We start from the raw sequence: 15,293 nt of genomic DNA, 5'->3' as shown, positions 1-15,293 counted from the left end.
TTACTCCAGAATTTTTCACACAGCTCAAGTTTAGAACTTCTGGAACTTGTACATCTTTTCATTTCTCACTACCAAGCGTGTAAACTTGAATGACACTGAAGGTGCCTCGAGTATTTCTGACGGTCACCAAGGAAGTGTGCCACCTTTTATTCTTTTGTGGTTGGGTGAAATCCAAAGCTATAGAAAGAGAAGTGGTCACCCCCTCGAACTCTTTACAGGTTTGTCAAGATGCAGGCATTCACCGGTTGCAAGGTTGGCGATCTTGATTTTTGATGTCTTTGTGTATAAGCAGAGAAGGCCATTGCATGAACCACAAAGAAAATCATCAGGCCCAATCAAGGACAATATATAGCATCACTAGGGTAGGGCTTGCCTGAAACCAACTGTTGAGGAAAGAATAGGATGGCACAGCTAGGAGCTTGCTCAAGGTGTGCTGCGATGAAGTGGGGGTATCGGATGAGTTTGTACCACTGCTTGCAGACTTCAATGCATCTCAGCAAACTGCTCACTGGAAGCCTAAAAAATATCTCTTCGATGAGGTCCCTAGGGAGGCAGTTTATAGTGCATTCCACTGGCTGTCGCCCCTTTGATTTAGTTTTTGCAGAAACCATAGTGAGCACAGTATGCAAACCAAGGCATACAGGCGACCAAACCCTTCTGAAATCACAGATATTTACCAAATGATAATGCTCAATTAACATGCAAACACTGTATGGAATTTAATAACTTGTGAGCACATAAGATTAAATAAATTTAATTTCACCTATTTTAAAAGTTTATAATCTACCAAACAATTAATGAACAAAGGAGAAGATCACTAGCCTCTCTGCAGCAACTATTCTTTCTGAAATGGACCACAACCAAAATTTAGAGTACAATTTTTTAGTTCTTGACTACAAAATTTCCAATTCAATTTTAACTAAAGGTAAAGATTCAGTATGCAATACAATAGCGTGTGCCTTATCATTTGTATCCTGTCCTACATATGATCTCTTTCATGTTTGGAAAATAAACTTGATGTATGGTCGTTCTTGATAAACTAGGTAAAAGATATGCTTAGTAGCTAACGCGCTACCATGGCGCCCTCATAATCCATCAAATCGAACACTAATGACGGGCGTGCCGTCCCTCTCACGCGTTAAGCCCTTCACTAACAACAATAGAAGGGCTTTCAGTGTAATCACATAAGGTAGTGTAATTGCAATCATGGTGTAAGGGTTTTTGAGTGGCAGAGCAAATCCTTGGCTACATCTTGCAAGTTCACGGCCTAGAAGCCATTTTATCTTAAAATTCTCTTTTCCTTCTTAATTGAAATTGAAAGGCAGAGCTCCTGCCATTTACGTTAAAAAATAAGAATAATTAGAAATCCTAGTCGAAACTACGATTGCAGGGTGAGAAAACAACGAGGGCTTCGCGAGGGAGGCACGAGGTGCTAAGCAGAGAGGAAATCAAGGGGAGCTCACTGGCGCGATCAGACAAACGCTGCCATGGCCTCCATGGGAGAGCTCTCCTCCCCTGCCGCGGCTGGCATCTTTTTCACCCTTTTCGAGAGTTTTTTTTGCGAGGTGGAAAAGAAGGCCCCAATGATACGGCCGTAGCAAATTTGCGTATTTATATCATCCATTTCACCTTCACATTCGAAAAGAAGATTTTGTATTTTCAAAAAAAAGATTTTGTTCTTTCTTTAAAAATAATTGCATTATATTTCTTGAAAAATATTGTACCATACAAACTGAAAGTAGCTCAGCTGTTAAGTTTTTTTTATAGTGGAATATACTAAGAGACATGAGTATCCAGGAGTCCCCACCAACCATACTACTACCTGACTAGTACGGGACAAAGTATGGAGCTATTTGGAGCGCAAGACAAGATGTCGGGTGAATAGATTTCAGCCAGATATCATGGGATATGTAACATCCCATTTTTTTAGAGCATTTAAAAATACAAAATTTTTAAAAATTTTCTTTAAACTAAACCCACCTTCTCTTCTCCCGAATATTCAAAACTCTTTTTTTTTCAAATAAATCTTGCATAAACATGAGCATATGTGTTGCATTTGGTTGCTCTCCTTAGAAAATCTATCCCAAGTCTAACTCTCGAAATCCTAGAGATAGAACTTCCAAAACCCTTCGTTCTCAAATTCTGGAATTAATATTCAAACCCAATTTGAATATTAACTCTATTAAAAAACCCTATAAGGCTCCACTCAATACTAGTCCTTTCTACCTTACCCAAACCCAAAATTCTTCCAAATGCCTTCCCCTCGTACCCTATCCCAACCCAAATCTCAAACCCTAGTCAAATTTGAAATGGCTACTAAACCCCAATCAAACAAATAAGAAAAATCCCTAAAACCCCTAGCAGGCCGACAACTTCCCTTCCGAGCCATCTTCTCTTTCGGCCCAGACTGCTCTAGCTGCTTCCCCACGTGACGCCAGCCCAACATCCCGCTGGCCCAGCTCCCTTTCAGGCCCGGCCTGCCTCTCCCACGCCTGCCCAGCCCAGCTCCTCCCTCCTGCGGCCCAACACCACACGACCCAGCTTGGCCCGGCCTGCCCCGCCCGATGCAGCGCCGACGCCACACCGGCGGCGAGGATCTCCCTCCGCGCCGGTATAGCCCCCCTTCGCCACCTTGGCTCCCAAGCCTGCCCCCCCCCCCCCCCCCCCCCCCCCCCCCCCCCCCCCCCCCCCCCGTTGCTGCTCTGCCACCAGCACCGCCACTCCAGCCACCGCGCCGCCGCACTACGCGCCAGTGCCTTCCCCACTGGCCAAACTTTTCGCCCAAGCTTCCTCTCCCCTCCTCGTCCCCACCTGACACCGCGCCAGGGTCAGCTCACCCCCTACCACCTTATCTCACCATCGGCCACCATTAATGTCGCCGCCGGCCGCCGGGACATCACCCTCTCCTCCTTTACTTCGCCGCTAAGCCATCCCTGGCGACGTGGCGGCCCCGTACCCATCCTCCGCGGCTATAAATAGCCCCCGCCCCCTCTCCGAAGCCCGGCACAACCCAAAGGCGGGCAGTGCCATCGTCCCCCGGTGGCCGCGCCATCTCCTCCCCCTCTCCCCTCCCCACAACCCCACCAACGAGCTCACCTCGTTCCCCTCTCTCCCCCAGTGCGAACCAGAGGGCCAGCGGCGATTGGGAACGCCGTTCCGGCGAGTTCCCGGCGCTCCGGCGGCGGCGCCTATGGCGTCCTGGCGGCGGCGCCCGGCCCCGGCAGGGAAACAGCCCACGCCGTCTCGCCCCGTCCACAACCGTCACCCTCTACCCCTCTCCCTCTCACTGCCACGCGGGCCCAGCCCAAACACCGTCGACCCCTCCCGTTAACCTTCTTTACCTAGCGTCCATACACCCGGTGTTGGTGGACCAGCGATTCAAGGCGGCGTGGTCCACGGGTCCAAGGGACGGGTCCACGGAACACTACCACGCAGACCCACGACCTTATTCAGCTGGCTCAAAAAACACTATGTGCACCCGATAAGTGTACACAAGCTTTCTCTTAGAGCCCTTCCACCTTTCCAAAAAATCCCAAAATTTCTCCAAAAATACTAAAAAATATTCTAAGACTATTCATGCCTTCCTTTTCCATAGATCATTCCATATGAGCCCTTTTCCAAAAATCTAGCCCCCATACAATTAGAAAACCCTATATAAACGTATCCAAGAATTCACCTCTTGTCCATCCATATTCCAAAAACCCTAGGGAAATTCCTAAAAATATCTTATGGCCACATAAGCCTATTTCCATTCCCATCCTTGGTCACCTTGCTTAGGCTCCGCCTCAGTGGCTGAAGTGAATCTATCGAGCAAGCTCTCACCTCCATCCGTCTGATCTTACGAGAGCTCCACCCTAGTGGTCGAAGTGAGTTCATCACGCAAGCTCTCTGGCTTTATTTTTTGCAGCCATCCGTAGGGGCTTGGTACCGCTTCGTGCTGCTGTTGCGCATTACACTCAGTCGGTTGTTGATGCTGGTGGTTTACCTTATCCCCTCCCCGCGTTTCTTGAGGCTGCAGTTGCGGCGGTTGACTTCCAATGGCGTAGGGCTTCCTATGGCGTGAGATGCTTTCGACAGTATGGATGTTAACCAGTGTTAATGGTGTGCGACTTGATGTTCTTCCTATAGCATGAGAAATGTTCTTCCTATCGCGTGAGAAGCTTATGGATGTTAATTAGTGCTTATACATTTTTGGTTTGGGATTGCAGCTACAGTACTGTGTACCTTGTGTTTCCATTTGGATTGTGCTTGTGTCTCTTGAGTTGTTTTACAGATTGTAGCAAATCTGGGCAGGACCAGTGTGGTTGATCCTGGTGCCCTTGTTCATCATCGCTGCGCTTGGAGTTGTCCTTATGTTCTTGGTCTTATACCTGAGTGAGGCTAGGGGGCTAGGCTGGACTGGAGGTGGAGGCCACGGAGGTTGAGATGAACGAGGATTGCTGGGTGGAGGTGGAACTGCTGGGGAGGATATGAAAGATGCTCAAGGGAATGAGAATGACGACTTGGAGCTCGAGATGAGACCTAGCTCTTGTTTACTTCACCCCCAACTCCCAACTTTGGTACTATGCAAAAAGAAGATTCCCCATCACATCAAACTTGCGGTACATGTATGGAGTACTAAATGTAGACGAAATTAAAAACTAATTGCACAGTTTTGTTGTACTTTGCGAGACGAATCTTTTGAGCCTAATTAGTCAATATTTAGACAATAATTCACAAATACAAACGAAACGCTACAGTGTCGCATTTATGGCAGAATGCCAATTTTGGCACTCCCAAATTGGCAAGTAAACAAGGCGCTAGTGCCAAGGCCTATTGGTTTATTGGAGGTTTGGAGACTGCCTGACGTCACGCCATATGCATCTGACTCTTCTTCTCCAAGCTTGTTGCCTATACCTTCTGCTACCGGTTCCACTCTATGTGAGGAACAAGTGAACAACCTTATAGGCTCAATTGCTTATACGATATTCTGTGTGATCTATGGTAGGTTACGAGCTCTGTGAGTAAATAAAAATGTATGTCCAAGGTCCGTTTTAACATTTTCGTGAGGTGAACTCTAATTTGGTTGTTCAAATGTCAATCGTTAGAATTTTGTTCATGCCACTAATGTCATAAATACATTTTATCCCAAATAGTTGGTTGCATCGTATTATGGTTTTAGTCAGTTGAATAGGTAGATAACAATCTAATATTCTGAAAAAAAAGTTATTTGAAACTTATTTTATACAGTGTGATAGTTGGAATAGATGCACCTCCAGTTATTTTTTTTGGAAACATACCAAATATGCACCCATTATAGATTGCTCTCAAGTTTCTGACAGTCCTATATAGTTTCTTGCATTGTAATTTTTCTTATTTTCTTTCACACTTTTTGGGTTTCATAGCTTTGGAATTTGTACTCTTTTTCTTTATTTATATATATATAACCAGAAGGGGAATTCCCCTCCTGTTTCATCAAAAAAAATATTTTTTTGCTCGCATGTCAAACTGTTTTAGTTTAATGTCTAATGAATTGTACCAATGTCGACTTGCTATTTTTCCTGCCTGGACATTTCACTGAGATTCAGTACGGTGTTGCAGCCTTGCAGGTATGCTTAGATACTGACTCTAGCCGTTTGTCCATGCATTAGGATAAATTTACCTCATTATTCTTGTGCTTCAGTAAGCACTCATCAGTAGTAAGATACAGATTTGTCTCTATTTTTTTTTATCGTAGAAGCAAAATATGTCATGATGTGATCCTACTGTGCTAATAATTTAGATATGTTTTTTATTATTGCCCATAATGGTACTTATTATGGGTGTTGAGATCTTGTCTTTCTGGCAACTGATATGTCCAGTGATTTGTTGCTCACTATCACCGTACTCTAGCTGATGAATCGGCATGGTAGGTTGCATTGGGCATATTAAGAAATATGAACAACTGGATGGAGGTAAAAATAGAGCCATGTAAGGCTACTAATTTAGTTATGTACTTGATGTCGGTTAATCAATTATCTGCATGTAAGTAGACTGTAATAATAAAGTGAAAACGTATAATAAATGGAGCACCTTGCCACTATTATTCCAGTAGTTCTTTCTTTGTACCGATTTAGCCAACCTTTTAATGGAAGGATGAGCTGGACCGGACAGATTACTGTTATTTCAAACAAATGCTAATTTTCTAACTCACCAGCAAAAATTATTATCTGGAAAAGGTGAGGAAGTTTTCATGTACCATAAGTGGAATCATCTTTCTTGTGACGGCTGCTGTTTCTTCACCTAACCATTGAATAGCTTTATTTTTTCAGTGCCTGGGTTTAAAATTGAACAAACTGGAGCTCGTGTATTTTGTTTGTATATAAGATTAAAAGAGAAATCTCGTACCTTATCGAATCAGCAAATGAAAATGTTTCTATGCTTCAGTCCAAAACAAAAATGCACACATTGTGAAGTAAACATGGAGATCATGAGCTGAATTCTTTACCACACATATGTGCTTAAGGATATACTGACAGTTTTTGCTTTGAGGAGAACTCAAATCTTTAAGCCATAGTACATGATATTAATCCCTATCTTTGACATTATCGCTTGCCTCTTTTTTTCTGTGGACCTTTTTCATACTAAATTAGTAATAAGATCCATATGATTCTTGCATTTTGGTCATAGATTTTTGTGCACTGCATGGCTCTTTATGCTTCAGTTTTTTTTTTAACACAATGGCTAGACTTATCTCAGGCACAAACTGGCCTTGCACATCTGCCTTGCTTGGTTCTGGACAAGAACCTATTTTCCCATACATGGATGCTAATTCAATGGTGATAACCAATGGTGTGTTCACTTAATCTTTGTATTTTTTTTTCTGTGTGTTAAATTTGTTGTTCATGTCGATATATCATACCTGAATATCTGAACTTGTCTGAAACTTTGAATTGGTTACAGAATAATTAGCAAGCTTCACGATCATGATGTTAAATTTTTGTTTTGAACCTTTATGGTCGAATTTGCAGGTTTTGATGTTTTGTGCGGTGTCGGAGTTCTCACCACATCCTTTTGCTGCTCTTGTTGTGTGGCAGTTTGTGCTACACCGGCTTGCTTCTGAAGAAATGCATAGACAGTTCGACATACATTGAGACATACCCATATATTGGATATATCGCTTTTGGTATACCGGTCGAATCTTTGTATTGGTGGGCATTCACTAACAGTACAGATTTATGCAAAAGTGAACTCTTCTATTGTTAACTTGGGCTGATCGTCTCTTTTGCAGGTTGTTCTTCACCTGGAGCTTTATGTAAGTATAATCCGAATTCTGTGTAAATTGCCAGTATGCCTTTGACTATTGAACACAAGTAAAATTTCTTATATTTGCATGCAAATCGTGTGGCAGACTGGCAGTACACCGCGTTGCTAGGAGATAGCATCATCAGTGTTTTTCGTTGGAACATTTTGTTTTTGCCGTCATCAAATTGAATGCACATGAACCTACATCATTAAGAGGGCCTAGAAGGATATATTCAATCTTTTGCCTTTATGAATTACTCCTTTTTGTAACACCGAAGAAGCCTAGACTCCAGGCTTGATGCTCTATAAGATTGATGATTTTGTGTATAGTAGCAGGCACATTGTATATGCATGCTGTTTGTTCCATTGCATGCGCAACATCATTCTGCACCTGTGAGAATCATCTGTACTTTATCCCTGTCTTTTTATCCATGAAACATTCTGCACCTGTGAGAATCTGCTGTGCTTTATGCCTGCCATTTTATCAATCTGGATTCTAACTAGTGCCAGTAATGTCTCAGTGACAAGAAATGTATCAAAAGTCAAGAGTATGCAGCAGAGTATAGTTTGCCTATTCTGAAAAAAGTTCTTCCAAAGACAAAGGGATTCGATAGCTGTTTGCAAGAGCCGAGGAGTTCCCTAGATGCTGGTAACTGCTCATACTCCTCTTTGGAAAATTTCACTTCTTTATTGTAGCATTTGCAAACAAATATTTGGGTAGCCAAGTGGCCAGTTCAGTTCACTATTAGTTGTACCAGCTTGCTGATTTGCCCTAAAACTCTATTCATGTTAATTGTGAAATAAAATTCTAAATAATGTAATAATTTTTCACTATCCTGGAAACTTAACTGTACTGTATGAAGCCAAGTAACGATATATTTTCAACTGGTTGAATGTGAATAGCCCGCGGCATTTTGCTGCAAACATTTACTGATTATGTTGCATGCCTGACTTATACTTTGCTGATTGATGCAGTTCATGATATCACAATTGCATATAAGCATCGGCTACCACTTTTCTTTACAATGTTTATGGCATTATATTGATCCTTCCAAAATCCACACCATATCAACAACATTCAAGTCTCTGACTGGCTGATCGAAAAGTTCGGACTGAAGGACGAGCTGCCGTCCAGTTCATGGGCCACTTCTCCAATAAAGGGACTGAAGGGGATCTGTTGACACGCAAGTGCCTTGTGGTCAGAGCATCATCATATATCTGACTTTTTTTTCATCTGTGTGGTTCAATGTTTCGTAGCGTTTGCACGTTCGGAGCGTATTTTGATACTGGGAACTTTGTATATGGTTTAATCGTTGAGTATTCTTTGCCTAAACTGAGACGAAGAAATGGGGCGCCACCAACTCTAGTTATGATCAAACTGCGTCATGCTCGTAATACATTATGCAGGAACTCTGGACTAATGAAGGTCAAACTTTAGTCACAAGACGTCTCCAAGCCAAACCTCCAACCTCAGGCCCTCACCTCCACTGTGAAACTATGCTACAAGAACATATAAATTGATAAGGAGTGAAACCATGCTACAAGACTTCCAGCCAATATGTCAAAAATTTCACAATTGTTCTTGATGTAATTGAGCCGGCAGTTCCCCTCCGTCATGTCCTCTTACGCCTCGTCGTCGCTGACCTCGACCTCCTCCTCCGCGTAGCCCTGGGCGAGGTACTGCATTCTTGTCCCGGGACGCCTTCATAAGGGCTGTGGCTGGGGCCAAAATGATGCGGAGCTCCTCTCTTTTGACGGGATTCGGGATATTCTTCTCGAGCTCTTCGGGGTCACCGGGGAAGGGCCGGAAAGGATACCTCTCCAGGAGAAAGTCGATGTACCCCTGCTTCACCCTCATCGTCTTCGTCCTCTTCTTGGCCCCCTCCGGCTTGGTCTTGGCCGCCGCCGCCTTGTTCCCCGCTTCGGCCACCGCCGCTGCCTTGGTGCCATCGACGTTGCCGCTGCCGACGACCGCCGAATCCTCCTTCATGGCCTTGGTGCTGCGCTCCTGGTCGTCCATCCTCATCTCCATCACCGCCCCTACATCATCTATCGCCGTCATGCCCGCTCTCTCCCCCCGCCTCTCTCTCTCTCTCTGGAACCCTAGATTTAGATTGCAAGAACGACACGGCGGCTGCGGTTGTGTTGGTCCAGGGGAGGCCCAGGGTGTCGCCATATAAAGCCCCGCAACCCTAGGCGCTATCGGGCTTAGGGCAAGTACATTGGTGTCGTCTAATAGGCGGTCTCATGCATTGACACGTAATCTTGAGACGATTTAACAGGCAACCTGTACAATGGGTTGTCCTATAAGTTGTATGGTAGTGGTATATAATTCCTTAATTTGTGCATAAGAAAAATAAAATATTATGAGTTGCATGGCAACAATAACTCGTACAATGGTTGTTAAGTTGTCTCGTAGTCCTACAATTTAGCTCATGAGGTGGTTGTTTCGCGAAGCAACGACCTCTTTCTCTCTCCTCGCTCTCTCTCCTCCACATCATCAAAAATCCTACATGGCACTGCATGAGACGACCTATGAGACTGCTAACGTGTAGCAATGTACTTGCCCTTACCCACCTCGGACTCCGCATCCGGCACGTCCGCTCCTCCTCGCCTCACACGGCAAGCATCGGATGCGGAAGTAAGTCAGAGAAAAAGGATTAGGCGAAACCTGTGTTTCTGTAGTTCATTTTGGGCTTGTGATTTCACGAATACAGTGCGCATTCATTAACTGCTTGCGCACCATATTCGACATTGAACCCCATATTCACATTGTGACATTGACACCCCCTGTTCAAACTCCTTTCATGATGGGAACTGAGATAAGAGTATACTAATAGCAGTCCAGCTTTATCTCTAGCCAAACCAGCGTTTACTGTTGAACAGACATGTCACTTTGGTTATTTGATATATTCCACCACGTATTATATATATGAATTATGATGCCAATGGTCACACAAGTGTGAATACTTTGCTCTTTGAACAGCAAGTCACCCCCATCTTCCCATGTCCTGTCTACCACAAATCTGAGCGACATGCCATTCTGGCTAACAGAGCTGTATATGGTGGTTTGGGTTGTCACGCATTCTTGCAATGGTGTGGAGGTGTGGTTGATACTGTGATGGAACCAGTTATGAAGTGCATACAATAGGTTTGTTGTTCTTTCTCTTGCCCTCATCCTTGTTCTGCTGATGCTGCATTTTCTGATGCCATCAAGGCGGTTGTCTGGTTGATGGGTATGGATGATAATTGATGCCCTTCCTGTCAAGCTTGAGCAGCAACTTAGACATTCATTGCTAGGCCTTATGATTTTTAGTGTTTAAATTACAAGCGATCTCCACACTTTTTCCTTCTGAGACTGACACCTGATTTGTCATTTACTTTTCTCCGAGTTACTGTGTAGCTGCACTAAAACATTGCCCATATCAGTTGTTTAAACATTTATTTAATTCCAGTTATTTTTTTTCTGAACCACGCAGGAGAACTGCGCGTCATTTCATTAAGGTAGAAATAAAAGTACACGAGCTGAGTACCAGGCAAACCCCATAAACACACACAAACACACCCCCACACTTACAGAAAACCAAAACTCACGGTCGCACCATGGAATAGCAAAACAGACAACCAGCAGCCTTCAGAGCTTAAGCTCCAAGAGGCAGCGACCTGGACAACCTGGACATGAGTTCCTGGAACTCGGAGGCTCCCGCCATGCACCAGAGGTCACCCTCCGTGCTCACAGAACTGACAACCTTAGAATGTTTGGTCTCGAATTGACAAACACACAATCATTACGGTGTTTCCAAACTTTCCAAGCTATCAGGATAATAAAGGAATTCAAACCCTTTCGCACTTCCTTAGGAACAGAAGAAATTGTTCTTCTCCACCAGCTTGGGAAGTGACTCACTAATGGATCTAGTGTCAAATTCAACAGGTCTAACTGCTGGAAAATCAGGGCCCAAACTTGGAGAGTGAAGACGCAGCCAACCAACAAATGATGTATTGTCTCCTCAGCTTGATCACAGATGGGACAGGACTCCGGAATGGGGAAGTCCCCTTTTCGCCAACCGATCAGCCGTCCAAAGCCGGTTAAGAAACACCAGCCAGATGAAGAACTTGCAACGTGGGGGAGAAATCTGGAACAGGCAAGGTATTTAAATTGTCTTTTTTTTTGTAGAGTAAATTGAATCCCTACATTGAGACTTGTCCTGTGGCTTAGTGCATCTGGTGTGATTTGAGTGAATAACTTTATTTTTTTATTTAGTTTCAGAAAGTCTAGTTCAATGGATTATGCAAAGTTCTTACTTCATGATCTCATAGTAGTTTTCTTGCTTTTAGTATACCAGAATGACATGTCTGTCAACTTAAAGCAAACATGGTACCTATTTTCTTTTCCTTTATAGATTCCTTTTCTTTAATGCTAGTGTAATGTTTGGTCTGAATTTCTGGTACCATTGGTTTGTCAATACCAGGAGGCAAAATGATGTTAAATTGTCAACGCTAGCTGTGTGAATTTAAGGTGGCTTCCAATATAAAGGTTCAATTTTTGGTGGCTCCCAATTATAATGGTTTGATTTTTGGTGGCAGAGAGAAGCTAATATGTATATTTTTAACGTAGTTTATGCAGAAAACCTCTTGATCCTGGTTGTACTTTGAGGTGATATTGGGATTCAGGTGCCTGTAGCCATATCTTATCTGTTCTTTCTTGCATTAAAACTTGTCCTCGGTAAGTCTTGTGACTCCTAGTTGACTCGATCTTGGATGAACCGTCATATCGCGCTGATATCCTTTTGAAACAGATGCTGTATATTGGGTGCAGTTAATGTTCTTTCCAAAATGGCAAAATCAATATTCTATTTTCTGGTTTCCCATCAGATCCTTATCTGTTGTATTCCTATTAATCGTGAGATCATCTAGTCCTTAAATGCTTTCTCAATCATGGCAGGAAGCAATATTGGAATACACAGGAATCCTAGTAAAACTTTGTCAGGACCAACAAAACTTTGTCAACAAAGTTATTGAAAGACCAACAAAACTTTTCAGGACTATCAAGGTGATAAAAATGTGATTTCTTGTACAATATAAACATTTTTTTTATCTTACATCCCTTTTTTTCTTTTAACCACACTTGGTCCAATGCAACTAATAACTTGAACCTGCTTGCCCTATTTTGAAGCCAATGCAGGTTATATATGCGACATTTTTTTTCCAACCATGAAGCATGAAGAGTTGATACCAGTTCTTGAAATTTAAGGTTAGTCTTTTTTTTTTCCAAATTTCTTTCAGATTGGGTGGAAGTAATGCTTTGTGAAAGGCATCCTGGAAGAACAATGTGCATCAATACCCTTAAGTGGTTTCATTTGGTAGTTGATACCTTATTGTTGCAAAAAAAAAATGTAACTGGCATGTTCACTGGTCCTCAGCAAAAATGCCAAGAAATGGCTGCTCACGAGCGAGATATAAATTTAGAGTTTTTATCTTCTTTAGTTTCTTATCCTGGTGATGTGTAAAGTCATATTATTCAAAAGTACAATGTACTAACCAATTGGTGAGTGATCCTTAATGTTTTCTGTGGTTGTATCATTTTGTGCTTGACCGGTCAAGTTTGCACCACATCAGTAGTTTAAATGATTGGGCTTGTGAGTATACATGCTATGCCATTCACATTAGATTGAGGCATTCAGCTGCAATTTTTTCTTATCCTTCCAATATATTTTGAAGTCACTAAGACATATTACTCAATATATATCTATGCTACCTTTCAATAATTTCATTGTAAGCTCACCTTGACTGTTGTCATAATTTTTCAAAACTTTTTATAGGCGTATGCCTGCACTTGTACAACATCTCCAATCTAGGTATATAAGTTCCCCATCAGCCTAGTTATGTGTTCTTTTTCTGCAGGGAATAGCAAAGCAGAAAAACCCTGAATTAATGTGTGTCAGCATTTGCATTGTGTTTAAGGATTTGAATAAATTTCTGATGATTATTCCAGGGGTGGTTACGATCTTAACATCACCTTTTCAGATCTAGTCCCGATGCTTGGGATGCAGTGATGGCATACATGGTTGCTGAAATTGCAGTATGAGTGGTGTCCAGAGACAACATCAAAACAAAAGCCATCGCCAAGAAATGTAGAATGTGAAGAGAGGATGAATAGCAATACAAGGGTGAGAGCTTCTCTGTAAGAGCACAGACAAACTGAAGAAACTCCTCACTAAAACTCAGGTCTAGATTTAACTTCATTGCTTGCGTTCCATTAATCGATTTGTGTATTCCTATTTTAACTTCCTCACTAAGTCCAAACTGTGGGTTCTGTTAATGGGCCAGTCCTTGTGGATGGGAAGATGGGGAAAGAAAAAATGTAGCAATCCTAAAAATTTTATGCACCGAGAGGTTACTGCTGTAATTGTGAACTGCATCTGTGTCGTGTCATGGTGTTACACATGATCATTGCTTTTAGTATCCACTTAAAAGGTTTTCACTTTCTTGCAGTAGAGCATGTAAGTGTGGTTTGAATTTAGACATCCTTTGCTCTGTGACCAGTATTTTTGCATTCGCTTGCAGAATTTTGTTGTGTTGTAGTGTTCCAAGGGAAGCATTATTTGTGGGGAGTGTTCAAGCACAGGAACGGGTACAAACAAAGCAGGTAAACCATGTATTGCAGAGCAAAAACGAGGAGCAGCAAGACAAGAAATGCCTGTCGTTTGAAAACATATCACTCCCTCTGAGAGCCAACTGTCGCCAGGCGTTGTCCATGGCATTGGCACTGAGACCAACCCAGCAAACAAAGAAAGTCCCGTGCAATTTCATTAGAAGCTCCACAACCAAGCTGTTTCTACTTGTCATCGCGCATACACCAAGAATGGAACGGTTTATGTGGGAGCTGGAAAATGAAGACGCATTGATGTTTGCTGTGAAGGGGCTGGCGAAGCCCAGTCCTGTAAGTCTTGACAATCATGCTCCAGCTTAGCTTAGAATTTGTTGATGCCCAGGGCAGAAGTGGATAGTGTTTAACCCTGTAGGATGTATCGAACTGAAACTGGATGTTACTGTGCACTTTGCGACCCTAACCAAGGTTTATCATGCATTGTGCAGAGTAGCTAAAAGAATATCTGTATGCATTTTTTTTTTGGCTCGACATACATCATCTATGCGTCAGTAGATTTTTTTTTTCTGCTCCAGATACAGATACCTCAAGTGTAGAAGTTATATGGCCGGTTGTAACCTCTGATATTTCTTGCACATTTAGTTATCGATTAACCTGAAGTACGAAGCCTGGCAGTCATTTACTCATTTGTTGCTATTGCTAGCATTTGAGATGCATGTTCAGGCATCTACAGCTACATCGCATCCATGCTCATCCAAAGCTCTCGTCCGGGCTCTCCAACCCGGATGGCCCTTTTCGGCAGGCGGGAAGTATCTCATAGATGTTGGCTCAAGGTGCATCTTGTACATCTGGCATAAGTAACCAAGAGCCTTTTGAGCTGCTACTGGGTAAGTATCTCGGTGTCGGAAACCCATAGCTGATACTTGGAGCGGCTCGATGTTGGGGTAGCGAGTACTCCTTCCAATGTGAATGATTACTTCACACTGAGGGATACCGTAGCGCTCGTATTCTCTACTGGAATATTCCGGGGGCTCGACGATGCCAAGGCGCTTCAGGCAAACAAGCAACAACTTGGGAAAACCGGGCTCTTCCGTGCAACGGCTGTGGGTCCACAATCCCTCGTCCATCTGGAAAAGAACCGGGGCGCAAATTAGTTTTGCAATAGAGCAGAGGTAGGAAGAAATTTTGTAAGTCATTTATTTTAGTCAAAAAGGGCAAGTCCGATCCTAAGGTCGCGTCCTACAGCCAACGACAGCTCTGATACCACCTGAAGCGTCCCCACATAAGTAGAGACTAAATGTGATGCAAATACCAGTCCCAGGAGGCTGATAACACATTTATTCGACAGATAATTCAGTTACTGTACAACTCTCGAGGGAGTGGGCGTGAGAGCCACGCAGCGATAAGAAGTAAATAAACAACA

The 15,293-nt window shown here is 43.0% G+C and overlaps 1 long non-coding RNA gene across 1 annotated transcript; it reads left to right on the top strand.

The window, feature by feature from the left end:
- The first annotated feature begins 3,026 nt into the window (after positions 1 to 3,026).
- On the top strand, positions 3,027 to 8,840 carry LOC117842878 (uncharacterized). Its single transcript, XR_004637577.2, has 3 exons — positions 3,027 to 6,810; positions 6,990 to 7,912; positions 8,239 to 8,840. It is a non-coding gene; the product is annotated as an uncharacterized lncRNA (long non-coding RNA).
- The last annotated feature ends 6,453 nt before the right edge of the window (positions 8,841 to 15,293 follow it).

Source organism: Setaria viridis, chromosome 2 (assembly GCF_005286985.2).
Source record: "Setaria viridis chromosome 2, Setaria_viridis_v4.0, whole genome shotgun sequence".
NCBI lineage: Eukaryota > Viridiplantae > Streptophyta > Magnoliopsida > Poales > Poaceae > Setaria > Setaria viridis.
Note: the sequence above shows the minus strand (reverse complement) of the source record. Positions and strands in the feature narration are given on the sequence as shown.